The sequence below is a fragment of the Triticum aestivum genome, chromosome 2B, assembly GCF_018294505.1.
Source record: "Triticum aestivum cultivar Chinese Spring chromosome 2B, IWGSC CS RefSeq v2.1, whole genome shotgun sequence".
NCBI lineage: Eukaryota > Viridiplantae > Streptophyta > Magnoliopsida > Poales > Poaceae > Triticum > Triticum aestivum.
In genome coordinates this window covers 733,553,396-733,576,309 of record NC_057798.1, presented here as the reverse complement: position 1 = coordinate 733,576,309, position 22,914 = coordinate 733,553,396, and positions in this window count along the sequence as shown.

Below are 22,914 nucleotides of genomic sequence, written 5' to 3'. Positions count from 1 at the left end.
CTAGCTCAAGTGGACTTCATGCAAGGCAAAGGTTTGCCCTTGATAGGTTTTATATTTTACCAGTCTCATGGTGATAGTTTGGAGACCGGGTTATAGGATCGATAGCCGTACTATCAAGGGGGCTCTCAAGTGAGTACCTTGATTGTATTGTTCATCGAGAGCTCAAACCATTGCATCCTTGCACCATCTTTCTTGGTTCTTATTTGTTTTGTCTTTTGAGGTTTTAGAGCTTGTGGTTATCTCCGTGAAAAGCTCTAGTACTTCGAAATCGGATTTCATATGCCTCTTCTATTGCGTTTTTGGTGTTGGAGGTTCTATCGGTCTTATTCGAGGAAGGGTTCTCACCATTTTCTCTTGGGCCTTTTCAAGTTTCCTTCTTATTGTTATTTATATCAAGATTGTGTTAGCCCTTATCGCTATCTTTCCAACAAACTTGGTTTCATTGAGTTCGGAGTCTGTTTAGAGAAGTTGTGGCAGTTTTGGTGTTCTGAAAAGGCTGCAACGGTACTACCATGGACAGGAGCGGATGTAAATTTTTACTACCGCTCCAGAGCAGTACTACCGCAGCTACTACAGTAGTAGTACCGCTCCGGACAAAAAACTCGTCACAAGTCCAGCAATGGTAGGCACGGATGTATTTTTTAGTACCGCTCGCAAGTAGTAGTACCGCTACCCTTTGAGGTAGTACCGCTACCCCTAGCGGCAGTACCGTGAGGTCTAGCGGTAGTACCGCTCTGTGCGGGCTGTGAGCATAACAGTTGGATTTTTACCCACCTATAAAAGGGGGTCTTCTTCCCCAATGAAACTTATCCTTTGAGCCTGTGTTCTTCCCCCACTGTTGACCTTCTTTGAGCATGCTAACTCTCAATCCCTCCAATGATTCTTGCAAGTTTTTGAGGGAAAAGAGAGAGGAGATCTAGATCCACGTTTCCACCAATCACTTTATCCTCTAAGTTAGGGAAACCCCTTGGATCTAGATCTTGGAGTTCTTCGTGTTCTTCTTTCGTTCTTCCTCTCATTTTCCTCCCTAGCATTAGTTGCTTTGGTGGGATTTGGGAGAGAAGGACTTGGGCACTCCGTGTGCCCTTGCCATTGCATGTGGTGCATCGGTTTGAGTTCTCCACGGTGATACGTGGAAGTGAAGTTTGAGAAGCTTATTACTCTTGGGTGTTTGGGCACCCTAGAGCTTGTTCCTCTTGGGTGCCTTGGCGCCCTAGACGGTTTGTGTTGTTCGGAGCTCAATCATTGTGGTGTAAAGCTCCGGGCAAGCGTCGGGGTCTCCAATTAGGTTGTGGAGATCACCCCGAGCAATTTGATAGTTACTGGTGACCGCCCCCAAGGGTTACCAAAGTGTACGGGTTCGGTGACCGCCCCCAAGGGTTGCCAAAGTGTACGGGTTCGGTGACCGCCCCCAAGGGTTGCCATTTGTACGGGTTCGGTGACCGCCCTCAAGGGTCCCTTAGTGGAGTCACGACATCTTGCATTATGAGAGGGCGTGAGGAGATTACGGTGGCCCTAGTGGCTTCTTGGGGAGCATTATGCCTCCTCACCGCTCCAAACGGAGATTAGCATCCGCAAGGGTGTGAACTTTGGGATACATCGTCGTCTCTGCGTGCCTCGGTTATCTCTTACCCGAGCCCTTTACTTATGCACTTTACTTTGTGATAGCCATATTGTTCTTTTCATATATCTTGCTATCACATAGTTACTTATCTTGCTTAGCATAAGTTGTTGGTGCACATAGGTGAGCCTAGTTGTTGTAGGTTTTGTGCTTGACAAATTAACCGCTAGGTCTATTACACAATTATTTTAAAGCGCTTATTCACCCCCCCCTCTAGGCGACATCCACGATCTTTCAATTGGTATCAGAGCCTCGTCTCTCTTTGTTAGGCTTAACTGCCTAGAGAGTAAAGATGTCGACTAGGGGATTAGGATTCTCCGACACTCTTAGTTTCGATGAACAAATTTTGATGTTTGGGTAATTCGTATGCTTAATCTCTTTAGGGTCATGGACCCAAATTTAGAGCGAATTCTACATTTGGGTTTTTCTCCTCCAAATGATCCCCAAATATTATCTTTAGAGGATGAGAAAAACTCTTATCTCAATGCTCAAGCTTCTAATGTGCTTTTCGATGCTTTGAGCAATGTAGTTATATTTCAACTCATGCTGTTCCGGGATGCTCATGAGTTGTGGACAAAGCTTCAAGATAAATATGGTGCATCCAAGATTTGTGGGGATGATTGTTCTCCCTCCACCTCCGACCGTGTTGCCTTCTCAACTTCTTCTACTTCACCTACATGTCAATTGCCCCAAGGTAATGCTATGGTGAGTAGTGTTGGTCATTGCAATGATGATAGTGTGCTTATCGTTGATGACTCTTCATCACTATCTTGTTGTAATGCTCCATCTTTGGACTTTAACACTTCATGCAACTTACATGTTTCTCATGCTTGTGTTGATAGTCCGTGCATATCATGTAGAAATTTCTTGACTAAATCTCATGATGATATGCTTGATATATATTGTTGGCATGATAAAAATACATGTATTTCCTAGAGTTGTTGTGCTAAAAATGTAGAGGAAACCTAACACCCCATGGAACAAGATGTGGTCTTGAACGGTGCTTCAAGGGATCCTACATCATCATCTTTTGCTTTTTGCCTTATGGCAAAGGCTTCAAAGGTATCTCCTACTTTGAACCCCAATATGTCTCTTGATAATGATGTTAATGGTAATGATGATGAGAATAATGATGAAGAGAATGATAATGTTGCTTCCTTAAAAATTAAGGGAGAAATGATTTTTAAAGCTCTCCATAAGAATAAAATTGCTCGTTCCAACTTCATGGAAATCATGTCCATTGCCATTGAGGGCAAGAAATATATTGAGGAGTTGGAATCTCATCTCAAGGAGCATGAGGTCACCATTGAGAAAATGGAAGGTCATGAGCGTGATTACGCTAATGAGATTGGGGACCTCTCTCAAGCTCTTGAACTTGAACAAACCACCAAGGAATCTCTTGCGTGGACTTTTGCTCTAGAATTATCTAGAGTGAAGGAATCTCATGATAGAGCTCTTGATGTGGCCAATGTTTTTGAAACTAAAAATGTTAAGCTTGAAGTTTATCATGCTAGACTCCTTGAGGATTTTGAGCACCTTGAAAATGGCTCAAGGGTCATCAAGGGTGAGCTCATCAAACTCACTGAGTCTCATGCCCAACTTGAAGCTTCTTATTTGAAAGAGCTTGCCAAGTTGTCCTCTCTTATTGTTGTAAATGATGATGCTTGTGCTACTAACTCTATTACTTGTGAATCATCCATTTTGGAGGAGAATATTGAGCTACGGACTCAACTTGAGGTGCTATCTAGCAATTATGGGAAATTGGAAGAAAGTCATGAAAAGCTCTCAAGATCTCATGATGATCTTCTAGTATCACATAATGTGCTAAAGATAGCTCATGAGGCCATGCTTGCTAAGGTAACATCTAGTGAGCCTCATGTGGATACTAGCACTACTTCTAGTCAAAATACTATATTGCCATGTGCTAGTACTTGTAATTCATCTACTCACAATGTTGGTACATCTTGTGATGAATTGCTTTCCTTGCCTTGTTGCTCTAACGATGAAGCTTATACTTCCTCTAGTACTTGTGTTGAGACTAACCATGTAGAGGAAGTCAAAGAGCTCAAGGCCCAAGTCACTTCTTTGAAGAAAGACTTGGAAAAGAGTCATGAAGGAAAATCCACACTCAACAATATCTTGAGTGTGCAAATATCCCCCAATGACAAAGGTGGACTTGGATTCAACTCCAATAAGAAGAAGTCCAAGATGAACAAAAATAAGGGCCAAGAACAAGTCAAGAATTCGGCCAAGATTGTTTGCTTCAAGTGCAAAGTAGAAGGGCATCATGTTAGATCTTGCTCATTGAAGAAGAAGCCCATTAGTGACAAGCAACAAGGGAAGCGGCCACAAGTTCACTCTCATGCTCAACCTCAAGTTTAAGAAAGGCCTCTTCCCAAGAAAACTCAAGCTAATGGTTCTCAAGTTGAGAAATCAAGTGAGAAGAAAGTGAAGAGTAGATGTTGCTACCTATGTCGTGAGAAAGGTCACCTCGCTTCTTCATGCACTAGTGATAACTTATCCAACCCAATTATTATTAATGATATCTATTCTCTTGGGAAGGATAAGGTTGGCAATGTGTTTGCCAAAGTTGTTGGTACTCAAAGTGGTGTCCAGAAAAGAACCATTTGGGTAGCCAAGCCTATTGTGACTAATCTCTTAGGACCCAACTTGGTTGGGGACTAACTAGCTCAAACTTGATCAGTAGGTGTTGTTGGAGGGCATTGGAGACTTGGCTACTTTATGAAGAATTAAGGGGACTTCATCATTCTTAGTGTCTCAAGCCAAGTTAATTGGGTTATCAAGTTTCTATACTATATCCAATGTGCCTCCTTCCGGTTACTTGTACTTACATTGTTTACACTGAAAGTTACTTGACCCTTTGCATGTTTTGGTTTTTTTCCTTGCATGTGTTTGTATATGTTGTGCCTCCAATTGCTTATCTTGAGTAATCAGGTATGTGTGTGTTGGTTTGCACATCATGTACATGTGTGTTGTACATTGAGCCTTTATGCATCTTGTTTGTATCTTAGTTGGCTCTTGTGAGAGATTAATGGAATATCCCATTATTGGGGAGTGATGTGGTTTGTACACCTCACAATCCTATAAATATGTGTACATGAGGAATACCATCTAGTATTGATATTACAAGATTATCTAGTCGCTATGTGGTATGTCTTCTCTTGAGAAATTCAAATTCTAAATAGTCCATTAATTATCTCTTATTGGATCCTCTTATTGCCTCTTATTAAGTTCTTATTGGTATCACATTATGGGGGAGTAATATGCTATGTGCATATTACAAGCCTAGAAAATGTGTACATTTGAGATATTGTCACCTAGAATTGATATTGTAAATTATCTTGTTCCTAGGTGGCATGTTAGCTCTACAAGTTGCAATTTGCTTGTGTGTGGTGTGAAGATTATGTTGGATATCCTTTCTATCTACCACCGGGAATTATTTCCATTTACTTCTTGTCTTTTGACAATTGGTACTCACTTGTGTGGTAGAATTTATCGATCTTCTTTACATTGGCTTTTGCTTTTATTTGCCTTTTCTCTTGCCAAGGAATTTATCAACTCCCTTTGTCTTCCATACCACTTGTGGATCTTGTTAATTTCTTGATCTTGTCTAGTGTTTTCTAGATATAGTGAAAGTGGTGATCCCACCTTGTGCATTTTGTATTCAAATGCAAATTCTCTATAATGCACTAGTCTTGGGGGAGCTATCTTATTTTCTATAAAACACTCATCTTGCGATCCTAATCAAGTGTGTGTTGGTGGAAGGCAAGCGGTTTTCTTTTGGTACTTTGTGCCGTCATGAAAGTTTGTAGAGAACTTGGTTTGTTTGGAACCATCCTCTCTTTTGGGAGTTTGATATCTTTTATTTAGTGTGTATCAATGGATATCTCATTCCTTGATGTATCTGTTATGGATATCCTCCAAGTGTTGATTTATTCATTTGGTATCTTTTCTTCACTTGGTATTTCTTTGTCAATTGGTTTCGGTTTTTGAAAGTATTGAGCATGTATATTAACTTCATGTAGTCTCTTTGGCATGCTTTCTTTCTTTGACCCAATATATAGGGGAAAATCCACCAAGTCTCAAATTCGATGAGATGTGCATGAAATTCATTTTCATATCTATATGCACATATTTATGTGGAGTTTGTCATATGTATTGTTGGTTCTCTAACTCTTTGGTCCCAATGAGGTTGGGTACCATTTTGTTTGTGTTGTTGTTCTAGGAACAATTGGGGATACATTGGATGCTCGGCTCACTCACAAGGAAGGTGGTGTCACCATGAGCTAGGATGCTCAATGAACTACTATCTAGTACCTTCAATTGGGTTCTTCTACATCCTTCCAATGATATCTCGGTAACAAGTATTGGCCTTCTAAGCTTTTCGCCCATTTTGGCAATCGATGCCAATGGGGGAGAAGTTTCAGAGAGTTTTGTGGAGTAGGTTTCAAAGTTTTCTCCTTGCTTTGGTTTTGTTCCCAAGCATTTGCATCTCATTCTCCTGCATCATTGGTTGTTGCATTGCATGGTGATGCATAATTCCTTATATAAACTCTCTTGAAAGTGATTGTCATCAATTACCAAAATGGGGGAGATTGAAAGGACATGCGGCGCCCCCATGTGTGGTTTTGGTAATTGATGACATTCTCTATGGACGAATGGTTGCATTGAGTTATATTTGAAGGATTTGTCCATAGGCATTTCTTGAAGTACATGTGTTGGTTTCAAGGAGTTAATGAGTTAACCAAGGTGCTATTAAGGAATTATCCAAAGATTGGTCATGTGAGTATTGAGCTTATTGCAAGCATGTCTTGAAGAAGAAGGTTGTGTGATCATTCATGTTTACCTTCAAGACATCATGCGAATGAAGAGAGTTGGAAGAGTCAAGGTTGATCAAGACTAAGTACACAGAGTGATTCAAGTTGATCATAACACAAAGCGTAGAAGATACACCGAGTGGGATCAAGTGATCTCACAGTTTTGTAAGCATTGTCCATTGCGCTTTGTGTACTAACCCATGGTCTTTCTGAGAGTTCTATGTGGGGTTAGGTATGCTTCCATGGGCTTGCGTCAAGAGGAAGATCACATGCAACCCATGGAGGATGACATCAAATCAAGGTTGTGTTGTGCAAGTTCAAGTGGAGCATCACGAAGAAATCATGCTTGTAGCTTGCCGTCCATTATGGTATCAATGGACTTGTGAAGATGTGCCAAAGAGTGTCTCACCCATAGTGGAGTATGGGGGAGCAATCAACTAGTCTTCATCGAGCAAACGCTATCAAGAAAGGTGGTCCAACTTGAGGGAGTCAAGATCGTCTTCATCTAGCTCAAGTGGACTTCAGGCTAGGCAAAGGTTTTCCCTTGATAGATTTTATATTTTACCAGTCTCATGGTGATAGTTTCGAGACCGGGTTATAGGATTGATAGCCGTACTATCAAGGGGGGCTCTCAAGTGAGTAGCTTGATTGTATCGTTCATCAAGAGCTCAGACCATTGCATCCTTGCATCATCTTTCTTGGTTCTTATTTGTTTTGTCTTTTGAGGTTTTAGAGCTTGTGGTTATCTCCATGAAAAGGTCTAGTACTTCGAAAACGGATTTCATATGCCTCTTCTATTGCGTTTTTGGTGTTTGAGGTTTTACAGGTGTTATTCGAGGAAGGGTTCTCAACATTTTCTCTTGGGCCTTTTCAAATTTCCTTCTTATTGTTATTTCTATCAAGATTGTGTTAGCCCTTGTCGCTAGCTTTCCAAGAAACTTGGTTTCATCAAATTCGGAGTCCATTTACAGAAGTTGTGGTAGTTTTGGTGTTTCGAAAAGGCTACAGCGGTACTACCGCAGACAGGAGCAGATGTAATTTTTTACTACTGCTCCAGAGCAGTACTACCATGGCTACTACAGCGGTAGTACCGCTCCGGACCAAAAACTCGTCACAAGTCCAGCGGTGGTAGGCACGGATGTATTTTTAGTACCGCTCGCAAGCAGTAGTACCGCTACCCTTTGAGGTAGTACCGCTACCCCTAGCGGTAGTACCGTGAGGTCGAGCGGTAGTACCGCTCTGTGCGGGCTGTGAACATAACGGTTGGATTTTTCCCCACCTATAAAAGGGGGTCTTCTTCCCCAATGAACCTTATCCTTTGAGCCAGTGTTCTTCCCCCACTGTTGACCTTCTTCGAGCTTGCTAACTCTCAATCCCTCCAATGATTCTTGCAAGTTTTTGAGAGAAAAGTGAGAGGAGATCTAGATCCACGTTTCCACCAATCACTTTCTCCTCTAAGTTAGGGCAACCCCTTGGATCTAGATCTTGGAGTTCTTCGTGTTCTTCTTTCATTCTTCCTCTCATTTTCCTCCCTAGCATTAGTTGCTTTGGTGGGATTTGGGAGAGAAGGACTTGGGCACTCCGTGTGCCCTTCCCATTGCATGTGGTGCATCGGGTTGAGTTCTCCACGGTGATACGTGGAAGTGAAGTTTGAGAAGCTTATTACTCTTGGGTGTTTGGGCACCCTAGAGCTTGTTCCTCTTGGGTGCCTTGGCGCCCTAGAAGGTTTGTGTTGTTCGGAGCTCAATCATTGTGGAGTAAAGCTCCGGGCAAGCGTCGGGGTCTCCAATTAGGTTGTGGAGATCGCCCCGAGCAATTTGACGGTTACCGGTGACCGCCCCCAAGGGTTGCCAAAGTGTACGGGATCGGTGACCGCCCCCAAGGGTTGCCATTTGTACGGGTTCGGTGACCTCCCTCAAGGGTCCCTTAGTGGAATCACGACATCTTGCATTATGAGAGGGCGTGAGGAGATTATGGTGGCCCTAGTGGCTTCTTGGGGAGCATTGTGCCTCCACACCGCTCCAAACAGAGATTAGCATCCGCAAGGGTGTGAACTTCGGGATACATTGTCGTCTCCGCGTGCCTCGGTTATCTCTTACCCGAGCCCTTTACTTATGCACTTTACTTTGTGATAGCCATATTGTTCTTCGTCATATATCTTGCTATCACGTAGTTACTTATCTTGCTTAGCATAAGTTGTTGGTGCACATAGGTGAGCCTAGTTGTTGTAGGTTTTGTGCTTGACAAATAACCGCTAGGTTTATTCCGCATTTGTTCAAGCCTAAACCGTAATTATTTTAAAGCGCCTATTCACCCCCCCCTCTAGGAGACATCCACGATCTTTCACCCATCTATCTACAATGGTTCACTCTACTGCAACACGTGGTACCATCTACTTGAACATGGTGCCTTATGCTCCATATTATCATCCAATGATATGTTGCCATCCTATGATGTTTGAGTAGATTTTTGCTGTTCTATCGATAATTGGTGAATTGCTATGATTGGTTTAATTTTCTTGTGGTTATGTTGCCGTCCTTTGGTGCCCATCATATGAGCGCGCGAGTGGGTCACACCATAGGGGTAGTTGTATGTTGATAGGACTATGCATTGGAGGGCAAGGGTGACAAAAGCTTCTTCCTACCATAGAAACTGATGCATACGGGATTGAAGGGGGGCCAATATATATCTTAGTGCTATGGTTGTGTTTTACCTTAATGAATGTTAGTAGTTGCGGATGCTTGCTAATAGTTCCAATCATAAGTGCAAAGAATTTCAAGTAAGGGATGACATGCTAGCAGTGGCCTCTCCCACATAAAAAATTGATATCAGTCTAGTAACATAGTCAATTGCTATGTTTTATTTTCACGTTCTTTATTATCTTGCAAACTTATCCTGTTACACCTACAAAGTACTTCTAGTTTTATTCTTGTTCTAGGTAAAGCAAATGTTAAGTGTGCGTAGAGTTGTATCGGTGGTCGATAGAACTTGAGAGAATATTTCTTCTGCCTTTAGCTCCTCGTTGGGTTCGACACTCTTATTTATAAAAAAGGCTACAAACGATCCCCTATACTTGTGGGTTATCAAGACCTTTTTCTGGCGCCATTGCCGGGGAGCAATAGCGTGGGGTGAATATTCTCGTGTTTGCTTGTTTGCTTTATCACCAAGTAGTTTTTACTTTTTGTTCTAAGTTGTTCTCTATCTCTAGTTATGGATATGGAACAGGAAATACCAAAAAAATTAGTTGTACTTGCTACTCATGGAGATGGGGAACCTCCTAAAACCCTCGATGCTCGTTATGTGGAAAATATTAAACACTACTTTGATAATCATGAGAAATTCCATTCAACTTGATAATGGGAGACACGTTGGATCAACGTGAATACTTTAGGGATTACCGCTTGACTCAAAAAGGAAAACTGTTATGGGATCAAATTTATATGTTGCATTGGTATGCTGGGGATGCATGCTTGAGAAATGATTATAATTGTTTCTCTAAGATGAAGGCTCCACACCTTCCCTTTTCATGCAAATTTAGCGATAATGAAACCTTAGCTTCTTATGCTAATTTACTATGATGTGGAATGAATAGAAGAATTTGTTGCTTGGTGCTTATCAAATTGAATCTATGTTTGAAAAGTATGAAGATTATGATGATGCTGTTTACAAACCTCAAAATTTTGCTATACTTAAATATTGCTATAAGAATTATGAATATAATGCCGATATTAATGCATTTATTGAGAAAGTCTCCGCTGTCCAAGAAGAGACTAATATTTTGCAGGAGTCTATGAAAGAAGGAATTGATGAAACTATGAGCTCATTTGATGGAAAATATGACGAGGAGAGCGAAGAACAAAATGAGGAAGAGCGGATTAGTTACCTGTGCCCACCTTCTAATGAGAGTAACTCTTCAACTCATACATTGTTTAATTTCCCCTCGTACTTACCGAAAGATGAATGCTATGATCCCATTGATTCGTCTGAGATATCCCTTTTTGATGAACTTGATGCTTGCTATGCTTGTGGCCAAGATGCCAATTTGAATGATGCCTATGGAGATGAACTTGCTCTAGTTCCTTATATTAAGAATGAAATTGTTGCTATTGCATCCACACATGATAGTCCTATTATATTTTTGAATTCTCCCAACTACACTATATCGGAGCAGTTTGCTTTTATTAAGGATTATATTGTTGGTTGCGTTTTACCACTACACATGATGATTTTCATGAATATAATATGCATGTGCTTGCTGCTCCTACTTGCAATTATTATGAGAGAGGAACTACATCTCCACCTCTCTATGCTTGCAACATGATAAAATTGCAAGAAATTGCCTATGCTATGTATTGGCCTTTACTTGATGTGCATGAATTTATCTTTTATGACATGCCGATGCATAGGAAGAGAGTTAGACTTCGTCATTGCATGATATATATTGCTTTGTGCTCACTACTAAATTACAAATCATTGCTAATTATAATTGGCTTTCATATACCTTGGGATCCGGGTGGATCAATTACTTGAGCACTTTATGCCTAGCTTAATGGCTTTAAAGAAAGCGCTATCAGGGAGATAACCCGGAAGTTTCAGAAAGTCATTTTATTCTGTCGTGTGCTTTTATAAAGTTTAAAAACAAAAAAAAATATAGTGGAACTTAAAACTTCAGAAAAAGAAAAGCGAATGTGAGAAAGACGAGCACCGTGGAAGCGAGAGCATGCCTTGAACTTTGTTCATGCCCATGGAAACTCTGTGAATCTTGAATTACAGAAACTTTTCAACAAAAATAATTATCCCCTTGTATAAATACATTGTATTATAAAAATAATGTGCCAAGATTTGCCTTTAGGATGTATATTTCTTGTTGGTATGTGCGGTGTAAAAACAGAAATTTTGGCTGTAGTGCGTGAATTTACATTTTTCACTAGAACATCAAAAGTTTCTTAAACTTTTACACAATATTTCTATGCAAATTTCTTATGTTGTCCTAATTTTTCAGAATTTTTATAGTAACATAAGTATGGTCAATGTTCAGATTACTAGAGACTCATGTTTTTGACAGATTCTGTTTTTGATGCATTTTTTTGCTCGTTTTGATAAAACTATCAATTGTATCGGTGGTATAAGCCATGGATAAGTTATAATACAATAGCTATAATTCAAAAACAAATTATGAATGGGTTTACAACAGTACTTAAAGTAGTATTTTGCATTATTATACTAACGGATCTCACGAGTTTTCTGTTGAGTTTTGTGTGGATGAAGTGTTCAAAGATCGAGGAGGTCTCGATATGAGGAGAAGGAGGAGAGGCAAGATTCAAGCTTGGGGATGCCCAAGGAACCCCAAGTAAATATCCAAGGATACTCAAGCGTCTAAGCTTGGGGATGCCTCGGAAAGTATCCCATCTTTCTTCAACAAGTATCGGTATGTTTTTGTTTTCGTTTCGTTCATGTGATATGTGTAAATCTTGGAGCATATTTTGTGTTTATTTTACCTTTTATTTAGTGCACCATGCTGGTATGAGATAGTCCATGATTTATTTAAAGAATGCTCATTGCGCTTCACTTATATCTTTTGAGTATGGTTTTATAGAATGCTTCATGTGCTTCACTTATATCATTTGAAGTTTGGATTGCCTGTTCCTCTTCACATAGAAAGACCATATTTGTAGAGTGCTCTTTTGCTTCACTTATATTTATTAGATCATGGTATTTTGAAGAAATAATTAAACTCTCATGCTTCACTTATATCTATTTAGAGAGTCAACAGGAATTGGTCATTCACATGGTTAGTCATAAATTCCTATATAAAACTTGTGGATTACTGAATATGACATGTTTAATTCCTGGCAATAGTTTTGCGATATACAGATGATAATATGTGGGAGGTACTAGTAAACGGTTGTGGTTAGTAGGAATATTGTTGTTAAGGTTTGTGATTCCCTATGCATGCATGTAAAGTCCATAGTTAGGCAACAAAGTTATATCCTACTTATGGTGCATTATTTGGTTTTAGTTATGTTCAATGCACGTTCATGGTTGTTTTCATTTTTAGTTGGTCACTTCTCAATCTATTTGCTAGCCTGCGTTTGTACTAAGCGGGAATGCTGCTTGTGCATCCAACTCCTTAAACCCAAAGTTCTGTCATATGAGTCCACCATACCTACCTATATGCGGTATTCACATGCCGTCCCAAGTAAATTTGCATGTCCAACTCTAATTATTCAAAATAAATCTCTGTTTTGTGTGCCCGTACCGCTCATGTGGCGGCAGGGGGTGGCCGATATCTTCCATGTTAGGCAGTTATTCTCACGATGAGTGTTTATTCACTTGTCATTGCACGAGAAAGTGGTAGGTAATAGGGATGCCCAGTCCCCAAATGAATCAAAAGTAATAACAACAAAATTCCTTGGAAAGTGTTGGTATAGAATACACCCGTAGATATGGCTAGCCATGGATTGTGAAAGAATGGTGGAAAGGAAATGAACTTTATTTTTTGTTGGGAACCGCCTGTAATGGGTCTAGCATGGAAGATGTTGGGTCTTGGTCGTAGCATTGACAGGAAAAGCATGCCTCTCAAAATATTTTTTATCTCTAATTTAAGCTTTGAGCTCTGGCACCTCTACAAATCTCCGCTTCCCTCTGTGAAGGGCCTATCTATTTACTTTTATGCAATTTTTATTTCTATTTTGAGTCTTCATCTTCTCTTATAAAGCGCCAACTGGGGGGCACTATAGCCGTACTTGTGCATTGGATGTAACTAATATTGAGTGTGTTTCATGAATGGATCAATTATTGAGCATGAATGGCTATGGATAACTTTCTTTAGCATTGATATTTTGAAAGACATGGTTGTTTGTTGGGATGCCTGAGTATTAATGTCTTTATGTCAAATTATAGACTATTGTTTTGAATCACTCTTGTCTTCATACTCATGCCATGATTATACATATGATCAAGATTATGCTAGGTAGCATTCCATATCAAAAATTATCTTTTTTATCATTTACCTACTAGAGGACGAGCAGGAATTAAGCTTGGGGATGCTGATACGTCTTTGTCGTATCTATAGTTTTTGATTGTTTCATGCCAATATTATACAACTTTCACATACTTTTGGCAACAATTTATATGATTTATTGGACTAACATATTGATCCAGTGCCCAGTGTCAGTTCTTGTTTGTTGCATTTTTTGTTTAGCAAAATATCCATATCAAACGAAGTCCAAACACGATTAAACTTTATGGAGATCTATTTTGGAATAAATCTGATTTTTGGGAGTTGGAATCAACAAAAATGGAGGCCCACGACCTCCACCACCCATCAGGGTACGCCGGGCACCCCCTAGCATACCGAGGTGTCTTGTGGGCCCCCCTTAAGTCGAAGTCGGCTGGGGCTCTTCTTCGGACGCAAGAAAATAATTTGTGGAAAAATCGTGTAAAAATTTCAGCGCAATCAGAGTTATGGATCTCTGGGAATTTAAGGAACGGTGAAGGGCCAGAAAACAGGAGCGTGAAACAGAAGAGAACAGAGAGGGAGATCCAATCTAGGAGGGGCTCCTGCCCTACCACCGCATGGCAACCATGGACCAGAGGGAGAACTCTCCTCCCATCCAAGGGCCAAGGAAGAAGAAGAAGAAGGGGGGGGGCTCTCTCCCTCTCACCTAGTGGCGCCGGAACGCCGTCGGGGCAATCATCGTGTGACGACGATCTACTCCAATAACTCCGTCATCTTCACCAAGATCTTCATCACCTTCCCCCATCTATGTACAGCGGTTCACTCTCCCGCAACCCGCTGTACCCTCTACTTGAACATGGTGCTTTATGCTCAATATTATCATCCAATGATATGTTGCCATCCTATGATGCTTGAGTAGATTTTTGTTGTCCTATCGATAATTGGTGAATTGCTATGATTGGTTTAATTTGCTTGTGGTTACGTTGCTGCCCTTTGGTGCCCATCATATGAGCACGCATGTGGATCACACCATAGGTTTAGTTGTATATTAATAGGATTATGCATTGGAGGGCAAGGGTGGAAGTTTCTTCCTACCATGGAAATTGATGCATACCGGATTGAAGGGGGACCAATATATATCTTAATACTATGGTTGGGTTTTACCTTAATGAACATTAGTAGTTGCGGATGCTTGCTAATAGTTCCAATCATAAGTGCAAAGAATTTCAAGTAAGGGATGACATGCTAGCAGTGGCCTCTCCACATAAAAACTTGCTATCGGTCTAGTAACGTAGTCGATTGCTAAGGGACAATTCCACAAATCCTACCACTACTAATCCACACTCGTTATACTAATTTAATTGTACTTTAATTAGAAAAACACCTACGTTTTATTTTTACGTTCTTTATTATCTTGCAAACTTATCCCATTACACCCACAAAGTACTTCTAGTTTTATTCTTATTCTAGGTAAAGCAAACATTAAGTGTGCGTAGAGTTGTATCGGTGGTTGATAGAACTTGAGGGAATATTTCTTCTGCCTTTAGCTTCTCATTGGGTTCGACACTCTTATTTATCAAAAAGGCTACAAACAATCCCCCTATACGTGTGGGTTATCAAGTACACACAGTCATATCTCTCTATTTTGATTTGATCCCCACAAATTCTCAACTTTTATTTCCGTGGATTCTGTTTTATCTATGCCTGCTATGTATTTGACAAAAATCCAAGTAGGTTGAGGCGAAGATTTTGTGGTTAGGTTTTTACTCTAGTATTCCATCTTTTTCTGAAATTTAGCTCCAATGAACTAAAAAATTTTGGCATCCCTTTTTTCCCTGTAGGGCATTATCATCTCACATAACCTGGCGAGCTCACTCCTTACTAATTCTATGTACCAGTTCTATAGCTTTATTCACTGAACTGAGAAATGATGTTTGCACTCAGTTAGATGTTGTTTGCTCAATTTTGACTATGCCGATTGTAATAATCAATCTATTTGATATGGGCCCTATAAGCTCCTTCGTTGATCTTTGGTTATAGATCCCGGAGCTGTCATTGATGTATTGGGAGACATTTGTTAGAACCCATTATCACCTTTTTTGGCTGTGGTTCATCTTTGCCATATGATGTGTTAGTAAACTAACTGAGAATGTTAGATAATTTTATATGGATTTCGATCTTGCAGCTGCAGAAACGCGTTGTATGTGGTGGGGGGTTATTTCTGGTTCAGTAATACCATTTTGGAGTGTCCCGTGTTTGCAACTATCCTTATGTGCAGCACCTGCTAACAAGGCATCAGAGAAAATTAAAGGGACAAACAAAGTAAGCTAAAAATAAAAGTATCCACTTGTATATGGTTCTTTGCACTTGTAGGGTCGAAAGTATGTCTAGAGGGGGAGTGATTAGACTACTTGACCAAATAAAACTTCAGCTTTTCCCAATTTTAGTTTTAGGCAGATTTTTAACAACTTAGAACAAGTCAAGAAATCTCAATACAATTCAAGCAAGCATGCAAAGAGTATATGTGCAGCGGAAAGTAAAACATGCAACTTGCAAGAAAGTAAATGGGAGGAGTTTGGAGGGAGCAAACACAATGTTGACATGGAGATTTTTGGCGTGGTTCCTGTCGCGTATCGTGTTCCGGCAAAACCCTTAAGGTTCGAACACTAGGGTGCGCACGAAGATTTCCTCCCACCGAATCTCGCTCTCAGCCTTGCCGCGATCCCTAAGCTAGATTGTTGAACTCACAGCACAAGAGGCGCAAGATTTATACAGGTTCGGGCCATCGTTGTGTTGTAATACCCTACTCCTGTGTGTGGTGGTGGATTGCCTCTTGGACTGATGATGAACAGTATAGGGGAAAAACAACCTCGCGAGGAGAGGTGTTCTTGGGCTGGTGTGGTGTGTGGATGAACTTCGCTTCTCTCTTCTACTATGGTGGCTAGCCCTATTTATAGAGGCCCTGGTCCTCTTCCCAAATATTGAGAGGGAAGGGATCCAACAACGGCCATTTTGAAAGGGGACAACTAGTACAAGCTATCCTGACTAAAGGTGGTCTTCGCCTCTCAAAGGTGTTGGTGATGACGCCGTCTTGGGCTCCACGATGACCTCCATCCTGCCGTCCTGTTGGTCTTGGTATTGTCGCACCAATATGGAAACCTTTGCCTGATGCCTCGGTACTCCCGCCTGCGCTTGCCCCCTTTGCACCAAAGAGGAAACGAGGACACTACGTGGGCTGGCGCCTGCCTGGTCTTGATCGTCATGGCTTGTGTCATGGGCACCTCGCGAGGTACCTCTTGCCTTGATCTCTCCGCCTCCTCGCGAGCCTGCCTGGTGAGGCCACTCCTGAGGAGGCCTTGTGTCATCCGCCCCGCGAGGCTTGGCCCCTCGCGAGGGTCTTGAGTGTTCGGTTGATGAAGACGGGTCGTACTGGGCCACTAGTTGAGCCACGCCACAGGCCGTAGGCAGGCAAGTCTGGGGACCCCCGTTCCTAGAACATCGACAGTAGCCCCCGGGCCCTAGGCGTGCTCAGACTTGGCTTAGCAACAAAGCGAAAGGGCAAGTGCGGAGCGCCACGGTCCCCAACAGCCTGCGGCCTTGGTCGACGCGTGGCAAAATTGGACGTGGGCGTCTCCGCTTCCCCATGCTGCCTCGGCAACTGCCTGATTTGACGAGTCCCTGCTGCATGCAAAGAGAGTTATCATTACCTGCGATCGTGGAGGTCGATGGTTGGCCTTCCTGGGACTATAAATACGAAGGGGCGAGATCCCCCGTTGCCCATCTCTTCTTGCTCCGCCTGCTCCGCCTGCTTCTTCTCCCTTGCTCCATCTTCATTATCGATGCCAATGGCACCGATCCGTAGATTCTCGGCCGAAGAGAAGGGGAAGGCTCCCCGGGAGGGACCTGACCCGCTGCCGCCAAAGAAGAGGTCGGCCCACCGCTGCAGTGAAGTCGTGGGGCTGGAGATGACGAGGCCTTGGTGTGAGCGGTGACCTCCTGGGTTTCCGCTACCCTTGTATGCCCAAGACGAGGGCTCTGGAGAAAGGGATGGCGAGTGACGCCACCCGCGCCGCAGGCGACGTCAAAGAGCCGTGGCGGCGCGCGCCGTCGCTCCTGGAGTCCATGCCGCAGACTCCTCTCGCGAGCTCGTGCTGCACGCGGCGATGCCTCCAAGCACCTGCATTCGCTTCCCTTCGTTTTTCACCATCGAGATGCCGCCAAGGGGGCCTCTCGAGCTTTGGCTGCAGCACGCCGACTGTGGCGCTCTGGCGATCGGAGCGGAGGTTGAAGTCGTTGCCCCGGGCAAGGTCTTCATGACCCGAGGCTGGGGCGAGGTCGCCCGGGTCTGCCGAATGGGGGGCACCCTCGTGATTCATTTTGAATACGATGGCGCCTCCTTGTTGTCCTTCAAAGTCTTCAACACAGAAGGCTGCCACGGGGGGTGCTGCCCCAGAAGAGGCAGTCAGGACATCGACGTGGCAGGGGCTAGGCCTGCCGTTCACTTCCCCAACGGCTCCTCCGGCAGCATCAGTGATGCTTGGGAGTCCAGTGACTCTCTCGAGCTCTTCTTGACTCCAGAGACGAGCGACGACAGCTACGTGCCCCCGAGCTCGCGCTGTGCTCGGAGCAAGGCGGCTACATCAGGCCGTCGCCGCAGCTGATCTGGATGGAGTTGGCATCGGCCTCCCATGGCCCACTGTTGATGATGGCGTCGGCCATGGAGGTGAGGGTAGTTAGGGCTCCTTAGGATTCTCGTCTTTTGTTCCCTGCGATGAATCAAGAAAACACCCCATGGGGGCATGTAAAGGGTTCGCGATGTCTTTTGCTGATGTGATCCTATTATGAAACTGTGTGAATGCTTGTCCTATCCCGGCTTGGTTCCCCCTTTCTAACCTCGCGAAGGTGTAGTGCTCTATGCCGACAGGTCCCGGTCCCCAGGCAGGCTGCAGCTGTCGCTGGTATGCCAAGTCGCAATGCCGTGGTCAAGGCCAGGAGGTGAGCGGCCCGAGGTCCAGTAAGAGCCCCTGAGGCGCGATGCTCAAGAGGTCCCCTTTAGCGTGCAAGCAGCCGCCGAGAGGTGAGAAAGGAAGGCACCGTTGCCGTCACAGAGCCACATCAAGTGTGGATTCCACGCTGCATCGATTAGCTATGCCAGGCATGAAACTTATCTTGGTAATATGGAGTCGTTCCCTCGTGTTGCACCGGACTTGTACGTCGGCAGCTGTGGCGCAGCTAGGTTAGGCCCTCGCGAGCTTTCCCTTTCTTCCCCACACTCTCCTTCATGCTCTACGTCCTTAGGTCTCGGCCCTCGAGTGAGCTCAGCCACCGCTGGTATGCCAGGTCGCGATGCCGTGGTCAAGGCCAGGGGGTGAGGGCTGGAGAGCCAGTAAGAGCTCCTGAGTCACGATGCTCAGGAGCCCCCTTTTTAACGCGCAAGCGGATCGCGTGGGAAAGAGAGAGAGAGCTTGTGGTGCCGCCCACTGTAGACCTCAGGAGGTTCCTGTAAATCAGCATGAGGAAAGCACGGGTTGCCATTATGATTGTCGGCCGGCCATTGGTTGCTCTGAGAGAGAGGTGAGGGCACTGAGGGCCTTTTGAGGTGACACGTGCGGGGTTGCCGCGGGCCAGAGCTCGACCACTCAGATTTGTCGACATTGCAGGGACGGACCCATACGCAAGCGCCTTGCCAGCGCGAGCGGCTCCCGTGGTAGACGTCAATCGAGCAGGCGATTATCACAGGCAAGTTAGGTATGAACGGCAAATCAGCTTAGGTAAACGCAGAATGGACACATGCCAACGGGCGCTCATCCTGACGCGGGACCTCCTGAGATGCCAACCTCCCAAGGCCTTGAGCTGAGTGGTGTCTTCTTCTTCTTGGGGACTGCCTCAGGAGGGTTCTCTCCCTTACTGTCTGGGTCCTCGATTGATGCAGCTTGGAAGGCGCGCTCGAGGGAGCACACCACATGTCTCTCTTCGCAGGGGACCGTGATGATCCCACTGCTTCCTGGCATCTTGAGGACGTTGTAGCCGTGGTGGGTCACCGCCATGAACTTGGCCAGGGCTGGATACCCGAGGATGACATTGTATGGTAGGTGGATGTGGGCGACGTCGAAGTCGATGAGCTCGGTGCGGTAGTTGTTGCGCTTGCCGAAGGTGATAGGGAGGCGGACCTGCCCTATTGGGGTGGTGGAACCGTCGGTGACTCCTGAGAAAGGCTTGGTCGGCTGGAGCTGATCGTATGGCACTTGAAGGTTATCAAACATCTCGACGGACAAGACGTTAAGCCCTGCGCCTCCATCAATGAGGGTCCTGGTGACTTGCAGGTTGCTGATGACTGGGGAACAAAGCATCGGGAGGACGCCAGCAGTAGCCGCGCACTTGAGTTGATCTGCTGAGTTGAAGGTGATGGCGCACTTGGACCACCTGAGCGGGCGCGTGGCCTCGAGCCTGGGGAGGACTGCATTCACCTTGCGAGCAAACTGCTTGAAGATGCGCTGAGAGGCTGGGGCCTGAGCTCCGCCCAAGATGCAAGCGATAGCACATGGCTCCAGGAAGCCCCTAGCCCCCTCGTCCTGGTGATGGCCATCATTCCTTCGTGGCGGTGGCGGCAGAGGAGGAAGGCCTGAGTTATCCTGCGGGCGGTCTTCGCGAGGCTCATCCCTCCAGGCGCCCTCGCGAGGCTGGTCCTGCCAACGATCCTCGTGAGGTCGGTCATGCCACTCCTGGCGAGGGGCATGGTCGTCCCATCATCCTCCGCCACGTCCTCCTCCTCGGCCATAGCCCCGGTCATTGCACTCGGGGCGTCGACTGAAGCATCCTTCTCGAACGGCCCTGAGCTCCTGGCATTCGTTGGTGTTGTGGGTGTGGAGGTTTTGGTAGGCACAGAACGGTCGGCTGCCCTTGGACGACTCCGGCTGGTCCCTGCCGTGCTTTGTGTCTGGTTCTGCTGCAAGCACGGCTGCTCCTTTGCGCTTCACATCCTTGGCCTTGGCTTTCTTTTCCTTCGGGTCAGCGGCTGGAAGTTCAAGGAGGGAGAGGCGTCCTTCCTCAGCTCTTGCGCACTTGGTCGCCAGGTTGAACAGCTCCAGGGATGTGCACAACTCCTCGTGGATGGCGAGCTCCTCCTTCATCTTGACGCCACAGATGCCATCAGAGAACGCTGAGATGATGGCCTTGTCCGTCACCTTAGGGATCTTGAGGCGGGCGTTGTTGAAGCGCTGGATGTATTTCTGCAGGGTCTCCCCAGGCTGTTGCTTAATGCGGCACAGGTCACCCGCGGCCGAGGGGCGGTCGCGAGTGCCATGGAAGTTGGCGATGAAGCGGCTGCGCATCTCATCCCAGGAGGAGATCGAGCCAGGAGGCAGATTCAGAAGCCATGTGCAGGCACCGTCCTTGAGTGCCATGGGAAACCATCTCGCCATGACCTTCTCGTCTCTGTTGGGAGCCTCGATGCCCAGCTCTTAAAGCTTAAAAGAACTCCGCAGGGTCGGCAGTACCGTCATAGCGATGGGGCAGGTCCGGCTTGAACTTGCCCGGCCAGGCGATGCTACACAGCTCGGTGGTGAAGGCACGGCAACCTGCTGTGGTCACCGGGGCCCTTTGCTGACGTGGAGCTTCCTCTTGGTGGTACCTGCGCACTGCAGTGGCAGTATGGGGTCTTGGCACACTGGTGCAGGGACGCGGTCTTGTCGCGCCTATGCAAGGAGCACGGGAGCGCCTTTTGAGTCCGAGGGACTTCTTGGCAGCTTCTTTCTTGTCGGGCAGGCGCTGGATGCGGTGGGTCACGTCCAGGGGCCGCGCGCCTTGGAGCCAGGGCGCCGTCTTGGTTGAGAGGTGGCATAGGCGCTCCCTGAGCCACGTCGTCCATGCCCGACAGAGGGCGAGGTAGCGAGAGGGACGACACGGGAGAGCCCCCTGCGGTGCTGATGAGCTCGGTGATGCGAGCGAGCCATTCTTCATAGAGGTTGTCGACGGGGCGGTAGTGCAGGAGCTCACATGCCAGAAGCAGCACGGCCTGCGCGTCCGTGGGGGCGTGATGAGCGTGAGACGATGAACTAGCCGGGGTCAGTGACGGAGTGGCGGTGCGGCCTTCCCGCCGCATCAAGGGGTGCAGCGAAGATGTTTGCTGCTCGTTCCCCGCCGGGCCGGTGGCGGCGTTGGCGGCAGGCGACGGAGAACGACGAGGAGGTCCGCTGACAGGAGCCGTTTGGGCGACGCGAGCGGTGAGAGCAGCCCGGTGCTCGGCGCGGGCTCAACGGGCGTCTGACATGGATGCGACAAAGCGATGGGACGCAGATCAGCGGAAGGAAGATTCCGACGCACCCCTACCTGGCGCGCCAAATGTCGGGTATCGGGTTCCGGGAAAACCCTTAAGGTTCAAACAGTGGGGTGCGCACGGAGATTTCCTCCTGCCGAATCTCGCTCTCAGCCTCGCTGCGATCCCTAAGCTAGATCAATGACCTCACAGCACAAGAGACGCAAGATTTATACAGGTTCGGGCCACCGTTGTGGTGTAATACCCTACTCCTGTGTGTGGTGGTGGATTGCCTCTTGGGCTAATGATGAACAATACAGGGGAAGAACAGCCTCGCGAGGAGACGTATTCTTGGGCCGGTGTGGTGTGCGGATGAACTTTGCTTCTCTCTTCTACTGTGGTGGCGAGCCCTATTTATAGAGGCCCTGGTCCTCTTCCCAAATATTGCGCGAACGACCATTTTGAAAGGGGAAAGCTAGTACAAGTTATCCTGACTAAAGGTGGTCTTCGCCTGTCAAAGGTGCTGGTGATGACGCCGTCTTGGGCTCCACGGTGACCTACGTCCTGCCGTCCTAATGGTCTTGGTCTTGTTGAACCGATATGGAAACCTTTGCCTGATGCCTCGGTACTCCGCGCCTCCGCTTGCCCCCTTTGCACCAAAGAGGAAACGAGGACACCGCACGGGCTGGCGCCCGCTTGGTCTTGATTGTCATGGCTTGCGTCATGGGCACCTCGCGAGGTACCTCTTGTCTTGATCTCTCCGCCTCCTCGCGAGCCTTCCTGGTGAGGCCACTCCTGAGGAGGCCTTGTGTTGTCCGCCCCGCGAGACTTGGCCCCTCGCGAGGGTCTTGAGTGTTTGGTTAATGAAGACGGGTCGTACTGGGCCACTGGTTGAGCCACGCCGCAGGCCGTAGGAAAGCAAGTCTGGGGACCCCCGTTCCCAGAACACCGACAGTTCCGATAGGTGGTGCTATCGTACATCCACGTTGATGGAGACTTCAACCCACGGAGGGTAACGGTTGCGCGAGTCCACGAAGGGCTCCACCTATGTAGGGTCCACGAAGAAGCAACCTTGTCTATCCCACCATGGCCATCGCCCACGAAGGACTTGCCTCACTAGGGTAGATCTTCACGAAGTAGGCGATCTCCTTTCCCTTACAAACTCCTTGGTTCAACTCCACAATCTTGACGGAGGCTCCCAAGTGACACCTGACCAATCTAGGAGACACCACTCTAAAAA